This window comes from Bactrocera dorsalis, chromosome 5, assembly GCF_023373825.1.
Source record: "Bactrocera dorsalis isolate Fly_Bdor chromosome 5, ASM2337382v1, whole genome shotgun sequence".
Taxonomy (NCBI): domain Eukaryota; kingdom Metazoa; phylum Arthropoda; class Insecta; order Diptera; family Tephritidae; genus Bactrocera; species Bactrocera dorsalis.
This window is the reverse complement of record NC_064307.1, coordinates 69,227,716-69,250,853: the sequence shown is the minus strand read 5'-3', so window position 1 is coordinate 69,250,853 and position 23,138 is coordinate 69,227,716.

Here is a 23,138-nt window from a genome sequence, read left to right as displayed (position 1 = left end):
TTTTTCAGATTCTACTCATACCCACATTCAGTTATATATTATATATATGTGTGTGCAGTGTATATTCTTGTTGATTTTCCTTTTTATGACGTTACACGCGGGCGCGCTTTGTGTGAGCGCTCACCTGTGCACAATCCCTTATGCCCATCGCGCCATTCACATTTATTGCATTATAATAAATTGTATTAAATATGAGTAAGTAGGAAAAAAAGCGAGTTATACAGAATGGCTTTTTATGACAGCATACAGGCATATTAATGCGAGCGGCACATAAACAGGTGTACTGACGATGAACAAAAATAGTGGAAAGGTATTAAAATATGACAAAAATGTTAACTTCGGCTTCAGCGATGCTATAATACCCTTCACAGTTGCATTTTTATGGCAACTACAAAAGTTTTCCATACAAACATTTGATTTCCAACGCTCAGTTTGTATGGCAGCTATATGCAATAGTTATCCGATATCACAGATTTTGGCAGACAACTAGCTCCTTGGTGAGGAAAGAACGTATGCAAAATTTCATGCCGATGTATCCTCAACCACAAAAGATTTCCATACAAGGATTTGATTTTCAGCGGTCAGTTTGTATGGACGCTATATGTCGTGGTGGTCTGATCTAAAAAATTTCTTCAAATATTATGGCTTTGTATTAGAAAATTATCTGTACCAAATTTCATGACGATATCTCTTCAACTAGAAAAGTTTTCCATGCAAGCACTTGATTCCGATCGCTCAGTTTGTACGGCAGCTATATGCTATAGTGATCCGATATCAACGATTTCAGCAGATAAAAAGCTCCTTAGCAAGAAAAGAACGTATGCAAAATTTCAGTGCGATATCTCAAAAGCAAAGAGACTAGTTATGTACGGACATTAGCAAATTGAGTCAACTTCACCATGCTGTTCTTTTATAAGTATCCGACGTTGACTGCTATGTCTTACAAATTTCCTGATAAACTTACTACAACCTGTTTAGGTTATAAAAATGGAAAAGCGCGTTTTTTAATTTTTCGTTACGGTTACTTTGCGCCTCCTCGCTTGCTTTTTCTCACCGCCCTGCGCTCGCCTCGTCGCCATTGATTGACACAGCGTCTGGCTGACTGACAAGCATACAAATTTACATACCTACACTTATTCCCAGACAGCTAGCATGCATATGCATGTGTCGAAAATTGAATTATTTTTTTTTTGCATTCACACGACAAAAGAAGTTGTGTAAAAATAATCACGAGACTATTATACTCCGCCCAATTTTTTTCCTTATTGTCAGCGCCTCGCATTCAGCATAATCTCCGCCGCCGCCTGACAACAATATAATATTTCGTATTTTGATTTCAATTATGCATTTTGTTTGCGAAAATATTCATTGCAAAGCAGAGGTCGTTGTCGCTATCAAAAAATGTGATTGGTATTCTGGCAAACAGCTGCGCGCGCTTCATTGTTGCGAAAGTGATTGGGTGTCACGGTCATGATTTAGGAACAGTTGTGCAGTGATTAAATTGTGTGAGCTATTCTGGATGAAATTGTGTTTATCAGTTAGCTATCAATTATTTTATAAAAATATTTTGTAATATTTGGCTGCAATTATTTAGATATTATTTTTTTGTCAAAACTCATCTTTGGGCATTTGAAGGTTTTCCTTCAATTTTCAAAACATAAGGACTCTCTCCCAATAAAATCAGCTCAATTCCTTTCAACAGTATTCATCTCTCAGGCACAATATTAACTTTCTACATCTACCTTGAACTCTAGTACCATTATTTCGTTACACTAGTAGTTTAAATCTTGAATTCAGCGAGCAACATTTTCATATATAATAGAGAACTACCTTTGCCAGCTAAAAATCTATGCTACCCTACATTGATTTCGATTCAAATTTGGTATTCAATAGAGGCACAGAAAGAAAACTTTGAATCTGCTATTTAGCACAGCATCTTTGTAGCAAAAAATATATGTATATACAGAGCATTTTTACTACATCCCAGGAATCTTATGTACTCAATAGCCTCTCCCATTCATTTAGAAAACAGCTTTTTATAGTGCCGTATCTACAAATTTCCACTCGATTTAGCTTTGTTGATATAAGACAATATTGTGACTTTATACTGTGTTCAAACAACCTAATTTGTCGAGACAATTAAACAAAAATTGAGTCAATTAGACATAAATTGAGTCAATTAATGGAATCAATTAAGCTTAAATTTAGTCAATTTCATAATCAGTTGTTATACAAATTACTTATTACAATTTGGTTTTGGTATATAAGACTAAGATTAAAACTTTATGCGTTAATAAAACAATAAAATTGATCGAGGCAATTAGGTATAAGCTGAGTTAATTCCGTAAACCTTTGACACTCAACTTACTACTTTTTTTTTAATATATAAGGTTAAGACAATTAAGTATAAATTGAATCAATTACTTAAACGTTTGCTATTCAGTTTATTAAATTTGGTTTTGATATATAAGCTTGGAAATCGAGGCAACTAGGTTCAAATTGAGTCAATTAATGAAGACAATTAGGCATAAATTGAGTCAATTAATAGAGGTAATTAGACATAAAATTAAATTTTAAATTTTGTTTTGATATACAAGATTGGCAATCGAAACAATTAGATATAAATTGAGTCTATTATTCGAGACAATTTTACATACATTTAATCAATTACGTCAACACTTGGTTCGCTATTTTTGGACTAATGGCTTTTCGGACAACGAAAGTAGGCTAATGAGGTACCTGAAGTCAGCTAATATTTGTCTCTTGCCGAAAATATTTTTCCAATTTTTTTCAAAGAAATTATTCTTCATTCACAAGTGTATTAACAACACCATTTAACTGATATATATTCAACTAAAATTATATTTAGACAGATGGCTTCATATATTTATATCACCGATAGTCACTTCCCACTGTCATTTTTCAACACTCCAAATAACTGGGTCAACATTTGCGTGTGCGTCGCAAAATACGATTTGTCGATTACGCGGCGCTTTTCCACAATCAAGTGCAGCGATTTACAAGCAAACAAATGTCAGAGTGTCGTACCGACACAGGAACTATAAAGAAAACCAACGCTATTTGCAAAAACGTGGCACAATTTATAGACTTGAGTGCACGGGCAGACAGGTAGCAAGTGACGTTGATAAAGCGCGAAATGTTAGAAAAACAATTCATACTAAAAATACATGCAAAAGGCGATAAAGAGCTGCGCAAAACAAGAAAAGGCCAAATAAACAAAAAACGATTGAAATGAAAAAACGAAAAACACGTCAAAATGCGCAAATGCAAATGCATTGCCACGGGGGCTTAGTGTAGCCACCTGCGCGCACCCGCGCACTTTTCCCCCGCGTCGCAGCGCGTAGGCAGTTTATGCAATTTTAGTATGCAGTCGAGGCTCGAAATGGCCTTAAAAAGCGCTGGCGCATGTTGCATTGTTTTTACCTGTTGGCTTAGTTTGAAAAATCGCTGTGCCACACTCTTACGAACACGTATAGATGGAATGCCACTAAAATGTTGTGGCATGCATTTGTTTGCACTCGCTGCACCCTCTACCATGCACCACCAACCACTTTACGGCCGACCCGCTTTTTACATTGCTATATTTCCATTTCCGTTGCCGATTTAATGGCACTAAACGTCAGTTAAGACACACTAAACTACAAGCGACCGGCGTTCACCCACACCTGCGCGTCAATATATGCAAATGCCACAAACAACTGCAGTTGGAGCAAGAAAAAAAACGGTTGCACCGCAGCTATAATACCCTACACAAAAAAGTTTTCATACAAGATTTGGATTTTCAGCGTTGAGTTTGTAACCCTTACGAGCATTTTGTGCTGATCGTGGATCTGAAACAATTTTGCGGAGAATGTAGCAGCTATATGCCATAGTAGTCCGATCTGCACAATTTCTTCGGAGTTTATACAGTTTCTTTGGAAAATAATGCGAGTCGAATTTCGTGAAGATATCTCACGAAATGAAAAAGTTGTCCATACAAGACCTTTACTCCGATCGTTCAGTTTTGTATGACAGCTATATGCAAAAGTGATCGGATATCATGGTTCAGACATATAAGCAGCACCTTTAGGAAAAAAGAACGTGAGCAAGATTTTAGATCGATATCTCAAAAACTGAGACACTAGTTCGCGTATATACAGACAAACAAAGTCGACTTAGCTCGAGGAAGGTAGAAGGTCTCCAATATTTTCTTTTGTATGCAAACTAAATATACACTACTCGGGGTATAAAAAATAAATAAAACAACAAAAAACGTTACATTTACATGTGCTGCAATCGGTACCCAAGGCGATGTGGCAGGTAGCGGCCTAAAGACACACATTTGTCCAGTTTTCCTACGTCCGGGGTGTGCGGGTGGAAGTATCCAAAACAAACGAGCGCTTTCGTAGCTTAAGACATAAACAGCAGTGGCAATGGCAGGCGATAAAAATCTGAAAATAAAATTTGTTGTTTGAGCTGCCCATTTTATTTGGTAGAAAAGTGTCAGGCAAATAAGGTCACCAGTCGATATCCTTAAATGTCTTAAAGCATATATTGCAGCATGTTTATTTAAATGGACTTGGTAAGAAGAAGAAGCAGGATACGGTAAAATATTTTCGATGTGTAATGATTTAATGTTTAGGGTCCGATTTCCATGTTAAAAGTAACTTCGTAATATCACTCTCATAGAAATCTTCTTCCGTATTGTTAAAAAGCAGAGATAGTCGGTTTTTACAAGCTTTTCTTGACACGATTTTTTCACCAGCATAACAACTAGGGGCGCTAATAGGACACTGGCCTGTCTAATTGGCAGGCTGGGCAGTAGACTTCTTCTTCTCCTTTATTGGAGTAGATACTGCGTAGACTATGAACTCTAATACATCCACTCTAGGATCTTCAAATAATGACTACTGTAGAAACTGTCAGGAGGTAGAAGCAGAGGAAACTAAAAAACTTCTTCTATGGAAGGCTTTATATAGGAAAAGAATAGCAACTATCGGTCGAGGGTTTCTTGATGCATAGATACAACCTTTCGTACTGATGAACTTCATCAGAAGTACGCAGTGATTCAGATTGCGGAAAGTAGAATGAGTGCACTTCAGTCTCGTTGGTATCACAATGGTCCTCTTAAAGGAGGCGTCATATAACAGCAACTCTATCTACCTATCTACTTAATAAATTCTTGTAAGTTTTAGGTAAGAAAAATTGGTAAAGATTGCACCGCGACCTAAGGTCTATTGTGCCCGAGGTTACAGTTATCTTCTGCTATAGCCAGCCTTACTTAAATTCTGCCAAACTATTTTTAGGGTGATGTTTAACTATTGGGTAGTCGAAATCTAATTTACATGATAGTCTGACTCGAGGACTTGCATTATTTTATCGATATTTTCGACAATTGGTTTTTTTGTGAAACATATGGCAACTCTAATTGTAAATCGTATAAATAAGGTAAAAAGGTTTATTAGAAACTAAAATAAATTATGAAAAATTATAAACAACATTCACATATTTTTTAAATATGGCAACTCTGAATATTTTAAAACAAATAAATAAGCTTAAAATTACTATTAGAAAGAAAAGTATGGTAAATTTTAAAAAATGTAGTAGAAACTAAAAAAAATATTTTTTAAAAATGGCAACTCTGAAATTTTTTAACAATTAAAGAAACTAAAAATTGCTATTAGAAACCAAATAAAAACAGATTATAAAAAATATAGTTAAAACGAAAATTTTTTTATGTACATATGGCAACTCTGAAAATTTAAAAACCTACAAATAAGCTAAAAATTGTATTTAGTAAAAATACTTCAAGATTGTAAAATTAAATATAACTTTTTTTCAAGATTTTCAAATTAATAAATAGCCTAAAATTGTTAGTATGTAGTGAAAACTCATAACTCAACTTCTACTCATGCCTTTTGACTAAAACATTGAGAAAGCAGAAAATCAGTTCTTCTTATCCTTACAAATGCTCGCATTATATAATACTAAAGTAATAAAGAAACAAACAGCTTCTACTTTAAGCAAGATTATAAATGACTTAAATTTTTTATGTATTAAAGCTGTCCGCTCACACTCCCGCTCACCGTAACGATTTTCCATGCCACATCAGCTTTTTCGCTTTTCCTTCCTTTCCCTTCGTTTTTTGTCTGCGCTTCCCTTCCGCCGTTTCCCCCTGCCATCTCTAAGCATCTATAATTATCCGGTCTTAGAACTGTCGGTATATTCTCCACGTTCTTATGTATGCGCTTTTGTTCGTAAATTCAATGTGCTCCGGCGCGCCCATCCTCCACGCCACTTCACCACATAGCAAATTAATCAAAGTAATTAAAAATTCTTTCAAGGTTTCCAATGAATTTAATTTGATTTCATTGCAATTCAATGTGCCAAACTCACAAAAGAGGTTAGCTTCCCAACAACAACAACACACACACCCATACATGCATACACATATATACACGATAGCGCCCTTAGTTGCTTGACGCTTGTTTGTGTGTAAACATGTGTGTTTGCTGCGCTCGCTCATTGATCCAAGAAAATGTGAAAATCCAACAACTAACTATCGCAACGTAGGCAAACTCATGCCAACAACCAACTATCGAGTGAAAGCATTTAAACTACTGCTGCAAGTATTAGTTATAGCTCCTGTCCGCAGCTCGCAGCCCGGCCTTGCAGGTTACTCATACGCCCCCGTGCGTCACTAATTCAGCTGCCGGCCGTCAGTCGCTACTTTCGCAGCTCAAATGTGAAACTTTGATGTAAGTTTACGCTTTGAAAGTTTTCGCACACACACTGACACACATACAAACAACTGTTAAGACTGTTGGCGTGTGTATGTGTACGTGTGTGTTGTCAGTTTGTTTGAGCGCTTCGTTACATCGTTTGGCCACTAGTTTTCTTGCACTTTCCTTAGCGTTGTGTAGAATTACAATCATTTCGGTTTTTATTTTTTGTTTGCTGCTTGTTGTTTTTGGCTCTTTTGTTGCAACTTTCGCTACTATTACCACTTACCATTTGAATTTCGCTTTTCACACACGTTTGCCGAGCTTTGGCGAACTCGTATTTTCTTTGAAACTTTTATGATGAAGACAGGGGCTAACTTCTTGCTTTAGCAGCTCTACATTTTTGTTTCAAGTGTTATTTCATTTAATTTTTTGGCTTTTCTAAAGCTTAGAAATATTGATAGAATGTTTTTGAAAGCTTAAGTAAACTTGATTGAGCGCTTTCGCTCACTAGAGAGCTTTTCCTTAAAATTTTTTAAAATTTTTGGTCTAGGAAGGAGTTTAAATAAATATTTAGTGTAAACAAAACTTGTTCATTTGAATGTTGTTAAGCGCTCAGTGACTAAAAAAGCTTTTAAAAAAATATGTTTTTTTTTTTTAATTTTTTTCTTAATTTGCGTTTCTAATAAAAATGTTCAGCTTATTTATTTGACTTATTAATTTTAAAGTTGCCATATTTAAAAATATGTTTATTTTATTTTTTTGAATTAAAAATTTTCAGCGTTGCCATATTAAAAATATATTTATTATTATTTTTTTTGGTTTTTTCTTTGAATTAAAATTTGCAAAATTTAAAAAATATGTACATACATATATTTTATTTGAGTTTTTTGCCAAATTTTTTTAATTTAATTTTTTAGAGTTACCATACATAATTTTATAAAAAGCATGTTAATAACTTTTTTTATTTTTTATTTTTTAATTTTATGTTCAACTTTATCCTAACATTTTTTTGTTTCGCTACTTTGAAATTTTTTTAGAGTTGCCATATGTGTATAAAAAATATTTTAAATTTATTTACATTGTTTTTATTTTCTAGTAATAATAGCTTATGAATTCGTTTTAGTTTTTTAGATTTAGAGTTGACAACCTTTTATAACAAAATATTTTTATTTAATTTTAATATTTTGAAATATTTTTTTCTACTAACAATTTTAAGCTCATTTATATGAAAATTTACTGAAAATTTGCAGAGTTGTCAGGTGGCAAAAAATATATTTATTTAATTTAATTTTTTTGAAATAAAATTTTCAGAGTTGCCACAACTATATAAAAAACATATTTTTATCTCATCATATTTTATTGAAAATTGTGTTTTACTTTCTACTGACCATTTTTTGATTTTTTGCTACCTTGAAAATTGCCAGAGTTGCCATATGCATGCATATACATACATATATGTATAAAGAAATGTTTAAATTTTTTTTTTAATTTTTAAACGTCTTCTATTTTTTAGTAACAAGTTATATTTTTTATTCGTTTTATTTAGAGTTGCCAGAATGTTACAACAAATATTAATTTTTTTTTTAAATTTTTCGTTTTTTTAGTTTCTTCTTACAATTTTAAGCTTATTTATGCAATTGAAAGTTTTCAGAGTTGCCATATTTATATGAAAATATATTTTTATTTTATTTATTAATTTCATTTTATTTTTTATTTTCTTTTATTGCTCTTTGCTAAGTTCATTGAAGAAAAAAATTCGAAACCTTTCTTAGTTTCTGAGCCCTAAAAATTGTTTGAATGCGCAAGTTGTGTTTTACTGAATATTTATTTAAAATTTCTTAAGTGAATATGTACATATCAACCCTCACTACATTTCTTTGCACACAGCACATTCATCACTCACACAACTTGCTTTCCACACATCGCTTTTTCGTCTCTCCTACTGCCTTGTGCGCTTTTAATTTTATTGAAAGATTTCCCCTTTGGATTTAATACAATTCCTGATGAATTAGCACAGCGATTGACGGATTGAAAAGTGCGTACCTGCTTGTCTCTTCAAATGCAACACTTTGCCGCATTCATACGGACGCGCGCATTACGCTTACACATGTATTAAAGCGCGGCACGTTTGTGCGCCTGAAAGTCTGCTTTGCTTTCTCTGTATTCGCGCGTGTGCAGCTTATCGCTTTGACGCGCATTGAATACGTAATCAGCTGGCTTCTTTGTGTGGCATTCGCAGTATTGAAATGGAATTGCGATTTTTTCGCATTTTTTTGTGGCAGCAATCCTGTCCGTTGGGGTTCGAGGGAGGTGTGAATAGGTGTTGTGTATTTGATTATATTTATATACTTGTACATATGTTTGCATTGCAGGCTATTATATTTTTATATAAAGAAAATCATATTAAGCTCTAAATATGAGTTGATACTGGCGATGAGGATTATTAAAAGCTGAAGATTTGAAATAAATCGGTGTAATGTACATATACAAACATACACACAATGAAAATCCTGTTTATGATTGCATTGTGTGAGAATGCTGATTTCACAAATTTATTAAGACTCTGTTTCGTCTCTGTATTTTTATTTTGAAAAAAGTTGGCTTAACGAACATTTCGTATTTTATTGAAATGTTATTAAGTAAAAGAAATTTTTTTTTTTTTGGTGAAACATATGGCAACTCTGAAAATTTTCAAAAAAAATAAATAAGCTAGAAAAAGTTTGTAGAAAGTAAAAAAAAAGACAGGAAAAAATTAAATCAAATAAAAATATTTTTTTGTTTTATTATTGTGGCAACTCTGCCAATTTTTCAACTAATAAAAACAAACAAAAAATTGTTAGTAGAAATTGTAAAATAAATTTAAAAGAAAAAAAATATTACTTTTTTTATACTTATGGCAACTCTAAAAAATTTAGTTTGAAAGAAACATCGAAAAAAAATTTTTTTAATATGGAAACTCTGAAAAGTTTCAATAAAAAGGTTTAAAATTGTAGAAAGTAAAAAAAAAAAAAAATAATTTTTTATGTATGGCAACTCCGTCAATTATTATACAAAAAAAAATTCTAGTAGATGGTAAAAAATCAAAAAAAAAAATAAATGACTTTAAATAATGTTTTTTCGTTTATATATGGCATCTCTAAAAATTTTCTAAAGAATAAAATAACTAAAAAATGTTAGTAAAATCCAGAAAAAGTATATATTAAGGAAAAAATATATTTTTGGATAAAAACGTCAAAAAAATTGAAAGAAATAAAATAAAATATTTTTTAATATGGCATCTCTAAAATTTTTTAATTGAATAAATAATGTAAAAATTTTATTATTAGGGAAAAATAAATGTGCAAAAAAAATTAAACAAAAAATAATTTTTTTTTTAAATATATAGAATATGGCATCTTTCTAGATTTAAAATCGGCTAATAATAATATTTTTTTTTTTATAAGCTGAAAGAAAAAGTAAAAAAAAACATATTAAATTCTGTGGCAACCCCAGACAAATCTGTTAATATTAAACGATTTTTGCTAAATCTCAAAAAATGCAAATCAAAACACTTTCTCTATTTTATGCAAACCTTCTCACGCGCGTCCTTGATTTCTGCGCAAGTAAATTGAAACATTATACCCACTTAAGTGCAAAACATATGCCTCACTTCACACACTTGCACGCGCACACGCACACATGCTTCGCACTCTTTCGTTCGTCACGCTCAAAATGCGCAAATGATCAATGCAAATCGGCTTAAAATTGTCGCAATTCTCAAACGCATTTTCCCACACTAACCAACTAAAAAAGCGCCCTTTAGAAAGACGTGACAGACGGAGCAGCTTTGGGAAGAGTTGTATACTTGCTTAAGTCAAGCTTTCCAGCAAAAACACTAACTTAAGTTTAGACTCAATCACTTATTGCTGGCGCCACGTCAAATGTGTCCATGACTCACAAAATTTCACTCTCGTTTCTTCTTCGGAGATACTACCAAAATGAGCTCACACAGCAACTCACTTCCATCTCTTACTTATATTTAGGTAAGTGTTTGGAGTTTTGCGGATATTTTCGTTTGTCATTTTGCCCATTTGGGAATGGGCGCTTGTAAAAATTTGATGATGCATTTTGCCCACTTTTAGGCTGTTGCGCATAAGTTAGTACTTCAACAAACTAAGCCGATGAGACGTGACATGTGACCTTAAACAGCTGGCTGCTACGAAGCATGTTGATTTAATGCACTTACTTGCCATGTTGTGTAATATTATAAAATATTTAGAAGTTGTTTAGCAGTGAGTTTTGTGAAATGAAGAAATGAAGAGTGTGTAGCGACTGCTTTTAGTGGACTACTCCGAACTTATAATATATGAAGTTCTTCTTTTGTGGGATATAGCTCAGTTACTTGTTAGAAACCCGAGCTTTGTTGATCTATTTTCTAGGAGTACGCAACTCCCCATCTTCTTTAAGTTTCTTCTTCTTATTTTTCTCGTTTATTTTCCGTCGAGTTGTCGAGAAACTTGTAAGCTTCTTTCTTTTTTAACATATAAAGGCAAATTAATGAACCGTCATTGAACTCTAGAATGTAAACAAAAAGCCAGTGTTAACAAATGTAAAGAAAGGTTGTTGACTTAGCTAAATTTATCAATACAATTTCTTTTTCAGTTTTTACAGAATACTTCCAATCTTGACAACATTTTTTTGACTGTTTTGTTACTTTGAAAAGCTCAAAAAATAATATTAAAAAAATATACAAAATTTTCTTTGTTAAGCGCGAGATTTTTTTTACAAGAAAAAATGTTTTACATATATTTTTTATATTTAATCTTCGTCTTTCCACTGCCGCTAACGCAGCAATACTCATTTGAATCCGCGAGTAAAGAGGAAAAGGACAAAATTCTAACAAAATGGTTGGGTGTCGAAATAGATGGTGCTTATTTCTTCGATTGGAGCACGCAAGAGGTTGAGCAGGCAGCGGACGGAAGCAAATTGGACAGCAGCAAGCTGGAGAGCAGCAAGGCGGAGCAAGAAGCAGCGTTTGAAGAAAAAGACGCTGAGGCTGTAACATGGACAAGAGATAGCGAGAAATCCAAAAGATTTGTTAGTGATCCGCCAGACAACGCAGTTGACTGCTTTCCAGTATCGCAGAGGCGCGGCAGCAGCAGAGCAGATTTTATGCGCATGCTGCAGCGACAATGTTGGGATGATCTCTTGCCTATAAGCTGGAAGTGTAGCGCGCATTCAGGTGCCGAGCGTGCCAATACGCCAGCCGGTTGTTATCACAACTTGCTGCATATCGCGGCGTTTCTGCTTGTGGCCAAGCTGTTGTGTATCTTGTGAGGTGTGTTCGAAGTATACTTTTGCAATAAAAATTAAAATATAAAACTCGTCGCGTAAATCTCTGCGTGAAATGTTAGCAATACGAGCCCTTATAACAGTGACTGCCCTACCTTCTAAAGCTCTAGCAACATTTTTTAGTAGACAATACTACTATTTATTAGTTACTTTTGTTAGGGTTAAATTGAAAATGCAATCTGAATTGCCTGCTTCCTGAAATGCTCTACGCAGCGCTCATCTTCAACTCCACTGCTTCTCTTTTTCTATTCCCATTTGGCTTTGGTACGGCTCTCAACTCCACTTGTGTTCACGTACTCGTAGTATTTGCTATACTTTATTGTGTGTCCCTTTTTTGTTTGCAAAGGCATTCATTCAATTGGAAATTTATTCAAGCTTAAAAAGTGCCCATGCTGCACACGAGCGCATACAAATCGTGCATTGTATCATCTAAGTTATTTCAAATCGTTTGCAGTGAACAAACAAACCTGTCATGCCACATTTATTTACTCGCTTTTCTTATTTCAACTTACTGCAAATCCCCGTTGTAACAGAGCAATAATATGATAAGCTAGTGCATTTTAGAGCAAAGAAGGCCAGCAGACAATGGCAGCATTTTCTTTGTATAAACAAAGGCATCTGTAGAAGTGGATACGCTAGAGTGAGCGGTCCCTTTTCTTACATCAATTTTCTAGAAATTTTTAAAGCTTGATATTGGACTTCGAAGCTTCTGAATTGAGCGTTCAAAGTTCATAGAAATTTTCTACCATTTGACCTCAGTAAGCACTTAAAAGTATGCGATAATTAAAGCTAATTTTCTACACCTTAAATTAATGCTGTTATAATGCAATAGACAAGAGGGAAAAGTGCGCAATATCCTCACAATTTTGTTTTTTTTCCTACGAAAGAATGTCCAGTAGTGTGGTTTGTCTCGACTTGGAAGCCAATTTGGCCTATTCCTTAAGTCTTTCAACCTCTTTTACATATCGAAACTAAAATTAACTTAATAGAAATAAAAATTCAATGCTTGAAGCGAACATATACTCAACTAGATTTATTCATGAAGCGGCTGAGAATTCAAATTTAGCTCAAAAAGAAATGAATGAAATGTGTTTGGTTTAAATATGGCAGCTATTGATGCCATTGTTAATAATATAGTGTAATATTGATACAATGTAAAAAAAGTTAAGGGCTTCTATATTCATTACTCATTAGCGAACTAGTTTTATTTCTTTAATCTCAAGTACATATACATATATTACCGTAGTCTTCCCTTACAATTTCATTAATTTTTGTTATCAAAAAACTCTCAATAGTATTAATGTTATTAATCTCGACTTGGAAACCAACTTGGCCTATTTTACAAAACTTCCAGTTCAATTTGCTTATTGAAGCCAAGAAATAAAACTTTAATGCGAGAAAGGGACATATATTTAATTAGATTCATAAACTGGTGGAGAATTTAAATCACCTTCAAAAGTGGGGGAATGAAATATTAATTTATTGTTTTGAAATGAGCTATGTTTACTATTATTAGTCTTGACTTCGACGCCTATTTGTATTCTTTGATAATCCTTCACATCCAAATTCTTTACTAAAGCTACGATTGACTTTGCGGTAATCAGAACTTAATGTTTGAAAGGAACATTTATTTAACTAGATTTATGCATAAACCGGTTGAGAATTTAAATTGATTTCTAATGTTAAGGAATGAAATAATTATTCAAGGTTTAGATTTGAGTTTGAATTATAGCATTTAGAGGATTTTTGGTTACAGAAAATAGAGCTTAAATGGAAACACAGAGGGTCAGCTGACTATTTATAGGACCCTGATAGGTTTTAGTGCAGTTTAAAGTAATTGAAAAAGAGTTTCTTTCGCTGGCATGCATAGTTTTGCAAAAAAGTCAAGCAACAATTGCTTGTGTTGGATAAGTGATACTCTTCTTTGCTGCTTTTTTCACTCAGCCCTTTTTCTACCCTCCACTTGTATTATCCACATGAGAATAAGTCTCTCAGTGAGATATATATTTCACTCAGCAATGATTTCAGCTTTCCATTGTACTATCCATGCTAGCGTAAGTCTCTGTAGGATCCATATTTCTGCGTAAACTTTGTATATATCCTTTGGCTGCGCCGTTGATCTCTGCGTTGTTGTGATAAGTATAAACACTAATAAGCCCTGCTAGCTTTGTACATCTTTGTCGCCAACACATTTTGTATGCTGTAGAAAATCCTTGAAATACCGCAATGTTACTTATCTCAGAGCCACACATACAGCCGCACGCATACACGCATACCTTGACACTGGCTGCTATGCCTTGCCGCAGCTTACACACTGCCGCCCGTGCACTGGCAACTATTTACTTTACGCTTTGTTGCGCCTTTCTCTGCTCATTTGCTTTATAAAACGCTTGCGGTTGTGCTTAATGCTACTTGCAAGTTGCGTGTGTGTGCCTCTGTGTGTGTAGGGTAGTTATACTTAAATTAAAATGCACATTTATACTATATACCAACTTTTTTCCTTTTTGTTTCTATTGTTATTGTTGCTGCTGCCATAATAGCAACTGGCATGAAGACGTTAATGTTAACTGCTCTTTGCTGGCTTGCTTTCTTACAGCTGCAGGCGCTGCAGTGTGCGTGTATGTGTGTTTAAGGAGGTTGCTGCATTATTTAAATAAATTGTTGCCTACTTTGCGGCGCTATGACGTTTGTATGCTGCATACTTAGCTAGCGCAAGTGCCAAGCTGGTGCTCTGTAAGTGTATGTGTTAGTGTATGTATGTTGGAGTATTTCGTTGAGTATGTGTGTAGGTTTGAGTGTATTTGTGTGTGCTTTTGTGTTTTGTCTGCAACTTTAAATCTTATTTGAATTATTGTCGCAGAATGCATGACACTTGCCACAGAGCGCACGAGCATAGCGCACGCACACTGACACAGCGTACGCTGTCATGGCGACGAAATGGCAGCAAAAAGCGTTATAATAAATAACGGTAAATAGCAGCAGCAAAGCAAAGCGCGCCGCAGCGAAGTGTTTCATGTGGCAGGCAGTTGGCTGATAGGCTCTTAGTGACATTTTTTGTTGTACTTGTAGTCGCCTGCGCTGCGAACAGGTGCAAAACAGCAGTGTTGTTGGTTTTGTTTTTATATTTTTTTTTGTTTTTGTTGTTTTAATTTTTTTGTTGTGTGTTTTTTTCTATTTTTTTGGTTTTGCTGCTGTTTTGTGCCACTTTGTACCTTTGTTGCATTTTAATTCGTATCTCTTGCAATTTTTCGCCCTACGCGCCTCACGTGTGGCAAGCCTGTGCATTGTGCAGCTCGACGGCGCTTATTTTTTACAAGCGCATATGAGCTTTTGCTGCATATTTTATGGCGTTTACTGTTGCTTTTTGCCGTTTCTATTTTTCTTTTGCTTTTTTTTCGCTTCTCCCTTCATGCTTTTTGTGCTTGCCACACGGCCAATGCGCATTTAACTGCCGCATCATGTATTTCACTCGTAATTTACTATTTATTGTTTCCTTTCCGGTCAACATGCGTGCTCACCTATATGTGGGGATATATATACATACATATATACACACATATATATGTGTATGTTCTATCTATGCGCACTTGCCACCCCCACCCCCGCACTTTCATAAACGTCACTTTTAATGCGCGTTGGGTAATAAAAGTAATTTACAGCAACAAAATGTAAAAGCAGCAGCAGCGGCAGCAGCAGCTGCATGGCAACAAAGACTTTTTTGTAGTTGTTATAAAAGTGAGCTTTACTGCAACATTACTATCTTCCATTTATGTGCAAAGTTACAGTTAAGTTCTTGCCTCGTTTGAGTCTGGCTATGTGCCTGCCTCTTTGTATCTGTGTTTGTATTTGCTGGCTACGTTAACTACTCCATTTGCGTGCATGTGTGCGTGATTTAATGTTGCAAGTAAATATGCGATAAAATATGATTATGTTGCGCAGTTAGCCGTAGACAATGGGCATTTAATCTGTGCCGCACTAAACTAAGCAGGCAAAAGCAAAGTTCTAGATTAATTGTGGTCGACCATTTTTTACGCAATTTACCGTTTTGTTGCTGCCACAGAAACACAGCGGCGCTTTACTCATTATTAGCGGCTTTTAAATATTGCGCCTAGTATATGCTCTACACTTTACTCTGGGACTTCGAAGAAAAGTAGTGCGTGTAGGTTAGGCTTTCTTTCATAGTAGAGGTAAGCATCGAAAGCCGGAGTCCGAAACTTAAGCCGCTAAACCTAACCTACTTCCAACTCAAGACTCTCCCACGTAATCGCCGATTTAGTATTACTTCGTGGGAGGCACAGGACATTTAAGTCTCCTTTATCTAGTGAAAAAGTCACAGTTTTGTCATACATTCTTCAGCAGCGTCGGTTGATATAGTCCGCAAAGCACTTATTACACGAATTGCAGAAAGCCTATGCATTATTTGAGCTAGTTGCTCCTTAAAATTAAATTTGGTTTCCAATATTACTCCCAGATACTTCGGCTGCGGCTGTGAGGATATCTAGCACTCTCCTATATTGAGCTTTATTCGTTCTTCCATCGTCTTTAAGCACTCATTACATTACGTACCTTAGGCCGACTAATTGCTTAGCCACTGTTAAGTACTACCATGACTACTATTCCTAGGCTCTACTAGCAGTTTGTGGGTGTTTTTAGCTCAACTAGGGTTTACTATCATTGCCTTTGCTTTTAAATATGCCACGTGCTAAGATAAACATAATATATTACTAGTAATTAGCAGCTTATAGAGGCCAATTTCGTTCCGTAACTGAGATATCCAATTGTAAACGATGTTTCTGGGCCTCATATTCCTACCTTCTGTTAATAGAAAAAATCTTAGAGAGTATGCCAGTTTAGAGTCATGAATTGCAAGTCATTTGTGAAGCGGTTTAGATAAAGGCAATTAATATTTTTATACTCTGGCAACAGGTTGCTCCAGAAGTCCTCCTGCAGATATACATAATCAATAATAATAAAAAATAATAATAAATATTTTTTTAAATATTTTTTTTATTTTATTAAATTCTACAACCACCCAAAATATTGTTCCAAATTTTCAAGTTGATCCGAGTAACAGTTTCGGAGATACGGCGTTGAGAACTTGTGCGCTCCAGGCTAGCTATGTAGGCCAAGTACGTCGTCTTTAAACGCGTTTTTATCGAAACTGTGTTTTTGAAGTCGGTTGGCAAGATTTTTCTAAAAGTACTCAACCGATCTACAGCTATTTGAAAAAAAAATGTCGAGATATTTTCACTGAAATTTAAATTTTTAATTATTTTATTTTTTATCTGAGAAAAAGATTGCTGGAAAAAGGCTGTTTTTTACCCAAGGAAACACATGTAACCGCTTAAAAAGTACGCAGTTATAGAAGAAGATTTTTGCTTTTTTGCCAACGCTCAGAAGCGTCTTTATAGAATTTATTTTCAATACATTCTTATATATTCTTTTTCTTAGTTTTCTCAGTATGTAAGTAGTAAGTTTCATTTTGTATATACTATGTTTTCCTACTTAAATTAAATTCATTTCCTTCTATATACATAGTGATATTTTGTACCAATTAATAGTAAAATAATTAAAGCTTTAATTTCCTATCCTTATTTACATGCCCAACTAGCATATATTTAAATTGGTAACCTCACTCTTAACTTCTCTACAATTTTGAACTCGTCACACTACTCACCAAAACTTCCAACATCCTTCCATTTACATAACTTCATTTTCGCTTTCAAAGCTGTCTTCATCAGCTATGAGCTCTTCTTTTGAACTGTATTACACCTGCATATCAATATTACGAAGAACGTTCGCATACACATACTCAAATTTTTCCTATTTATGTCTGCGTGCGCATCATTCAGAATTGACACCATGATTATTTGCATTGTTGTTGCAAATTTTTTAATTTTCGAATCTGACCTTCAAAATATGCATATAATAATAGTCCACCAAGAGTTGTTGCTCTACTGTAGTAGAAAATTGACAGTCAATGCACTTTGATCGCTCTTAACAACCCTGCAATTTTTATCTCTTAACATTTTTTTCCAACACGCAGCCTAAATCCACCCTCTCACTACAACTTCCAGCACCCTTGCATTTACATAAATTCATTTTGGCTTTCCGCTCAGCTAACTTCATTTTCTCTGCATCAGCTATGCGCTCTTACTTCGAACAGTGTTACACCTGCATAACAATGTTGCGCAGACCACTTACACACAACGCATCAAAGCTCTCTTTATCACTTATGCGCTCTTGCATTCAGCTGCGTTACGAGTACACCTGCATATCAATGCTGCTCAAAGCGCTCGCATGTACACAATCATGCGTATGTACGTGATTAAGCTCTGTGCTCAGCAGGGATATTAGCGGCGTGCTCAGCATCGGAAATAACTGCTTGCTCATCTTTGAGAAATGTGTGATTGAGAAATGGTAATGAGTGGCGAGATGATTGTTTGTATTGTTGTTGCAAATTTTTTAATGTTCGCACTTGACCTTCAACATATTATGCATTATGAAGAGTTGTGACAGATTTTCGAAGAGTTTCGAATTGTCTAGAATCGTGGAATGCGAAATTAAGGGGAAATCAGCTGAATTATTCCAATTGAGGAATGCAATGTAACAGTAAATGTATTAGTTACAAGTGGTAATGATAGTGGACACACATATCTCTTGTTGGATATTGCGAATATTTGTTAAAACTAGTGAAAAGTATTTGTTTTAAGTGTTAAATTGTATTTTTTATTTAACATAATGTTCGAATCGTTAATAAGTGTATAAAAGTAGTGTCGTGAAAGTCATAATGTGTTAAATTCCTCGAAAGTACGAAAATGTGAAAATTCTAAAAGTGCGTGTCGGGCTTGTTCGTGGGTGCGTATATGAGTGTAGGTATGAATGTAACAAGTGCGTTGTTCCTTCATGCGGTTCTCGGTTGGCTTAGGTCGCGTGTGTCGTGTGTTAAGTGCAATAGTGTTCCTATAAAAACAGCGCTTGGTGTAATATAGACTAATAATGTTTATATAAGGTGAGTTTGTAATCAAATTATTCGAAGTATATGTATGTATGTATATATAAAGTAATTTTTGTTTGTAATACATTTCTGTTTCGGAATGTACATTAGAGTGGGTCGATTTTTATGGCGATTTTTTTTTTAATTATAAAACTTTGTTCGTCAGTTTATAATACATTCTGTCTGTATGCACATTAGAGTGGGCCGACTTTTTAACTTTAAAGATTTTAAGGCGATTTTTTTTTTAATTAAAGAAATACATTCGTCAATTTACAATACATTTCTGTCTGTATGCACATTAGAGCGGGTCGATTTATTTTTACTAAAAAATTGCATATGTTCATAGCAAATTTTCTACGGGCCATTCTGAACAACTTGGCTTGAGAGACTATGGATTCGAGCCAGCGCTTTTTGAGGCGAATTTTTTTAATTATAAAAATTCATTCGTCAGTTTATAATACATTACTGTCGGCATGCACATTAGAGTGGGTCGATCTTTATAACTAAAAAACCGCATATATAGGAAATTTTCTAAGGGTCATTCTGAATAATGTCGCCTAAGAGGCTATGGATTCGAGTTAGGGATTTTTGAGCCGATTTTTTTTTAATTAAAGAAATTCGTTCGTCAGTTCATAACACATTTATAATCTATTTTTAGCTGTATGTACATTAGAGCGGGTCGATTTTCTTTTACTAAAATATGGCGTATGCCGAAAATTTTGTACGGATCATTCTGAAAAACTTTGCTTAAGAACTCAAACCAGCGATTTATAAGGCGAATTTTTTTAAATATAAAAATCCGTCCGTCAGTTTTAATAATTATTTAATAATAATTAGTTAACGCGATAACGAATTATGCCTTTAGAATATGCCGCCTAATGGCTATCTTCGGATACCTTATACGATATGCCACATACTACGAGTATATACAATATATAGAATATATTTAATATCTAAATTAAAGCAAATTATTGATATAGTCAGTAGCTTCTCTTCATTGCATATCTTGCACACAAAAAATATGTATGAGAATTCCTGTATTTTTCAAAACGTATACACATTTACCCAAGTCATCTATAACACTGAAATTGCAGTTGTTTTTGTAGCCACAAAAAACGTCTTAATCCTTTATCGCCACTGCCAGGCTGGCTGCTAGCGATTTTCTTTGTTGTGCTTACCAGCGGCACTTAGCGGTGTTTAAAGTGAAATAGAGAGATAAGCAAAGAAGTGGGAAACACACAGGATCATATGAAACTACAATGCTTTAAGTATGCAAAATAGTTGTTATATGTATTTATATGTGTTGCTAGCTTTTCGCACTCTAGCTTTTAAGTAGCTATACTTTGTGCTTGTTGTTATTTTTTTCTCTACCTTTTATTGCCTGAAATTTGCATTGCATTCCGCATTAACTTGCATTCAACTGCATTTTTTTCACATGTAGCTTAGTGGCATGTGCGCTGTGTTGCTGTTATAATATACACATACAAACATAATCAAATATACGGTGGGTGTGTGTGTGTGGTTAACGATGTAGCACTTGCCGCGTTGAACATGCATCAACACCTTTTTTCTAAAAAGGGAAGACACTCACATATACATTTATCTACCACAGACGGCATACTCAGACACATGTACATATATAGATTAGGGTGTGTCAAAAAAAAACGATTTTTTTCAATTCGGAATCTGGAAAATTTATTTATAGACACCTCTAAGAGATATTCTCTAAGTATGAGCTCTTAGTTGTAAGCATCCAAAGTAAACAAGGTTTATTTAAACTGGCCCCTTAGTTTTAGGGCAAAACCTGAAACTTCAAAATAACAAGCATTCGACTTCAGAAGTAGCGAACACCCTAATACACATACATACATACTGTAGTGCGCTCATGTGTTTGTTATATTTACATAACTATCGCCTGCCTGCTTGTTTGCTGTTTTCTGTTGCATTTACATTTTACTATCTTTGCTGTGCATTTTCCACTTCTCCTTTTTGGCTTTTTATTGTGCACTTTTTTCTGTTTCCAACGCGTTTGCAAATGCTCGTTTGCATCATTTACATATTTAGCTAAAGCGTTTGCACATTCGGTTGCTTTGCTTTATTTGCAACTATTTACTCGGTTTTTGTACATAGGTCTATGTGCGCATTTTATTATATTTCTGTGAATAGTTGAAATGATAGTTTTCTTAATGACGTTCTTACTTATTTAAATGCGGCACTTCGCTATTTAAATGCATCTTAAATAAATTTATACTGCGAAGATAGCTAAAGGCTTATTGGAAGTTCTTTTGAACTCAAATTATCCTGCGAAAAATTTTTGAATGATTTTTTTTTTAAAGGCTTCTTTGCACTTTAACTGGAACTGAGATTTATATTTGATTTTGCTCATGAATCTTTCTGTTATAAGCTTCGTCGGAAAGCCTTTTTTAAAAGCTTGTTTCTTAAACCTTTTAAAATGAAAAGTTATAAACTGCTTAGATTATCCTGACGATCAGGTTTCCTCATAACCTTCGAATTCTGATTCTGATAGGCTTCGTTCCTTCGGAATAAGATCCTCGTCTTTGCTTCCCTCCGAGGATGACGGGAGAAAGTAGTCATTATTTAAAGTTTCTGAGAGAGATTCTGGGGGCGAGGTATGGTGGCGTTTGGGGGTTTTCCGGTTACAAATTTATGAAAACACAATATTGACTATCTGAGCCTGACGCAGAGTCGTTATGGTTGGTGATGGATTCTAACCTTTCTTCTATCGAGCGAAGGTTGGCGCGTAAAAACTGTGCGAAAGCGATCGTTGTTGTTGGGAAAATTTGACTGAGCTGTGATGTTGCCGACGCAGAGTCACAACAAGGACTGCGCAATACATAAAGTATAATCCGCTGGTTTAAGCAAATGAATTCAGTAACTCGTTGAGAATTATAACGAAATGCCAGTACTTGAATGAAATATGGCACATAGAGCTTTAAATATTTTTTTACTCCAACAATTTTTAAATGTTTTTTGTGAGTTAGAAATTTTACGATATATCGATTTCGCAATTTTGGTACTATGTTTTTGGTAAGAATATAAAATTGCTTCACCTTTTCACTATTGACCAACATAACCACAACTTTTTCCAATCCTAACTAAAGTTAGTAGAACAAGGAACATGATAACCATCTTCGTCTAAGAAATACTCTTACACCAAAATATATCCGGTGATCTCAGTAGGTTTGCGTGGGTAGTTAAGACTCATTGCTTTAAGTCAGAGCAATCTTCGAAGCATCCAACGGTTTATTGAAGTGCGGAAAATTGCATTTTAGTTAGAAATAATATAACTTTCAAATCTCATCATAGGATTTGAGACTTTATAAAAATTTATTCGTCAGTTTTTGAGATATCTAAATAAAATTGAACACATATAGAGAGAAAAAATAGAAAAGCTCTTATACTCCCTCCCACTTCAAGTTAATTTTGCGGCTATTTGGTAACTTCTGCTCACCTAAATCGCCACAATATGTCTGAGCATCGCATATTAAACGTTTAATGCAGTAGTTCAGTTTTAAATTGCCATATTATTTTCCAACTGCCGTTAAGTTCATTAAACTCCGCGCCACACAGATCGTTAACGCCATCGTCAACACATAAATTCTCAGCACCGAGCAGTGCGGCGCGCAGGAGGCGAGGCGAATGTCTCAACTTGAACATTGTAATTTGCGTAAACTGCGTTGGGCCGATCAGATTTGCATCTTGACACCAGCAGTGGTTGAAAGAGTAACAAAAAGCATAAAGAAAAAAGAAAAAACAGAAAAAGTATTAAAGAAAGTATGTGCGTTAAAGGATAACAACGTCATTGACACTGGCACTGAGCGCTGGACGGCTAAAGGCTGCCGTCAGCGAAGCATATAAATGTGGGCTATAAGGATAATATGAGCGCGCGTGCACTGCCTGGCGCACACAAGTGCATACATATAAATATATATGTGTTTGTGTGTTTGTGCGTGTGTGTTTGCGTGGGGATTTGACGCTGCCGCTGACATCCAATATATAAAATATTTATCATGATTACATGCATTATCCCTGTTTTGTGATATCCTTGATAAACAAAATGCGCT